The sequence below is a fragment of the Ambystoma mexicanum genome, chromosome 2q (assembly GCF_040938575.1).
Source record: "Ambystoma mexicanum isolate Mex_15411 chromosome 2q, UKY_AmexF1_1, whole genome shotgun sequence".
Classification (NCBI taxonomy): Eukaryota; Metazoa; Chordata; class Amphibia; order Caudata; family Ambystomatidae; genus Ambystoma; species Ambystoma mexicanum.
The window spans coordinates 695248401-695250900 of record NC_090924.1 but is presented as its reverse complement, the minus strand read 5'-3'; the positions used below and the strand labels follow the sequence as shown (position 1 = coordinate 695250900).

The following is a 2500-nucleotide window of genomic DNA, read 5'->3' as shown; positions in this document are numbered from 1 at the left end:
GCCCAAGAGGCAGTGTTGGAAATTCCCCCTCCTTTGTAATGATGCGCTGGCGGCGAGCTGATGTATAAAGGTTTGGACATGCCTTCTGGGTGGGGACTGCCATGGCTCGCGCCACTGTTGCATCCAGCTTGGTCTTTTGTATGTGTCTGCAGCCTGTGTGTGAGGTGCTGTGAGTGCTGCCATGTAGGTCCGGCGCAGGCTTGCGCCAAACTTTCACGTTGGTGTGTGCCACCTGGCAGGTACCAGCGGGCCCCATGAGACATCAGTGCCACAAAGCCTTTCAGCTGAAAGCTGTCCCAGCACACTAGAGCGCAGCCTACCAAAGCTGTTTCTGTAGTGTAGTGGTTATCACACACACGAAAGGTCCCCGGTTCGAGACCGGGCAGAAACATGGTGCTTGTTTCTTTTTATTTCCACAATGTCAATCGGACACATTTGACCGCATGCAGGTTTCGACAGGTATGGACAGGCCGGCACTACGCCATGAGTGATCTGAGGCCAGCCCTTATTTGCACCCTGCAAACTGTCCACTGGCTCCATCAGTGGGCGTTTCCTGCCATCCCTGGGTCCTTAAGTGAGTGTTTGGGTACTTTTGATGCAGAGATCGGGGCATGAAAACCGGCGCTGGCACGTGGCGACATTGGGTACTGAAGAATCTTTCCCAATCCTGCCCATAGCTGTCAGGGTGGCCGAGTGGTCTAAGGCGCCAGACTCAAGAGGCGCAGCTCTTCCCTGCATCTGGGTGTTCTGGTCTCCGATTGGAGGCGTGGGTTCAAATCCCACTCCTGACAAGCCGGGCTCATTTTTTTGAGCACATTTCAGAGTGTAAGGCTTGCGGAAAACCTCTTGGGGGCCCCCGAATGCAGCGCCCGGCAAGCCTCCCTGTTCTCTTCTGCTGCCTTGCAACTGGAGCTGTCTGCCAGAGACGCCGGAGGCACACCTGCCCTTAAACCCCCACTGGCCCACGGCTGCAAAACCTGCATTTTCTAGTGGCTGGCTTGGTGGCATATGTCACTGAGCCCAGTCTACTCAGGAAGTGAAAAAAGTCCCCTTCACAGTTGGAGAAAGTGCTCTCCTGCCACCTGTCGGTCGTTGAAGGCACCACACCTCAGCAAAATAAAAATAAAAAAACAGACATGCTCAGTCCGGGGGATGTAAAGGTATTTGAATAGCAAGAACAGAGAGGCTGTTGGGAGATGACAGAAGCCATGCTGCCCCAGAGTTCTCTTCTGAAATTCGCAGGAATCCAGAGGTTGGAGCGGGCTGAGGGAGTGCGCCTTCTTGCCTCTGTCGGCTTTCAAGACACATCCTCCTGCTGGGAAGCTGCCCACCCTGAGCAGCACAGGTTTGCGCTCTAGGCCAGTCAGCCACATATATCTCGCCTGATCGAGCCCGATCGAGCGGCAGCAGATGGCCTTTGGCCAGCGAAGGCTGCCGCTCTTCTTCTTGTTTCTCTGCTTGAGAGGCAGCTCAGTCCTCTGCGCTTGCGCCAGGGGCAGGCCACGTGACACGCAGGGGTCAGGCCGTGGAGAGACTGGGGCATGGCGCCAAGTGAGGTAAGCAGACCACCCCCCTCCCCCTCACTGCTCTCTGCATGCGGTGGCTCGTTGGTCTAGGGGTATGATTCTCGCTTAGGGTGCGAGAGGTCCCGGGTTCAAATCCCGGACGAGCCCTTTTTTTTGGAGCGCCGAAAACAAAAAACACAGAGTCCCCAATTCCCCCCCAAAAATAGTTTGTGCGTGACCGTATCTGGTTCGATGCCCGTCGCCAATGGTTGGCTGCTTTTAAGCCCATGGCCCAAGAGGCAGTGTTGGAAATTCCCCCTCCTTTGTAATGATGCGCTGGCGGCGAGCTGATGTATAAAGGTTTGGACATGCCTTCTGGGTGGGGACTGCCATGGCTCGCGCCACTGTTGCATCCAGCTTGGTCTTTTGTATGTGTCTGCAGCCTGTGTGTGAGGTGCTGTGAGTGCTGCCATGTAGGTCCGGCGCAGGCTTGCGCCAAACTTTCACGTTGGTGTGTGCCACCTGGCAGGTACCAGCGGGCCCCATGAGACATCAGTGCCACAAAGCCTTTCAACTGAAAGCTGTCCCAGCACACTAGAGCGCAGCCTACCAGAGCTGTTTCTGTAGTGTAGTGGTTATCGCATTCGCCTAACACGCGAAAGGTCCCCGGTTCGAGACCGGGCAGAAACATGGTGCTGGTTTCTTTTTATTTCCACAATGTCAATCGGACACATTTGACCGCATGCAGGTTTCGACAGGTATGGACAGGCCGGCACTACGCCATGAGTGATCTGAGGCCAGCCCTTATTTGCACCCTGCAAACTGTCCACTGGCTCCATCAGTGGGCGTTTCCTGCTATCCCTGGGTCCTTAAGTGAGTGTTTGGGTACTTTTGATGCAGAGATCGGGGCATGAAAACCGGTGCTGGCACCTGGCGACATTGGGTACTGAAGAATCTTTCCCAATCCTGCCCATAGCTGTCAGGGTGACCGAGTG

The 2500-nt window shown here is 55.4% G+C and overlaps 3 non-coding genes across 3 annotated transcripts; all 3 read left to right on the top strand.

Moving 5' to 3' along the window:
• Positions 1–679: 679 nt before the first annotated feature.
• On the top strand, positions 680–791 carry TRNAL-CAA (transfer RNA leucine (anticodon CAA)). The gene is made up of 2 exons: positions 680–717; positions 746–791. It is a non-coding gene; the product is annotated as a tRNA-Leu (tRNA).
• An 810-nt stretch (positions 792–1601) lies between these two features.
• Positions 1602–1673, top strand: TRNAP-AGG (transfer RNA proline (anticodon AGG)). Its single transcript has one exon. It is a non-coding gene; the product is annotated as a tRNA-Pro (tRNA).
• Positions 1674–2122: 449 nt separating this feature from the next.
• TRNAV-AAC (transfer RNA valine (anticodon AAC)) lies at positions 2123–2195 on the top strand. Its single transcript has one exon. It is a non-coding gene; the product is annotated as a tRNA-Val (tRNA).
• Positions 2196–2500: the final 305 nt, after the last annotated feature.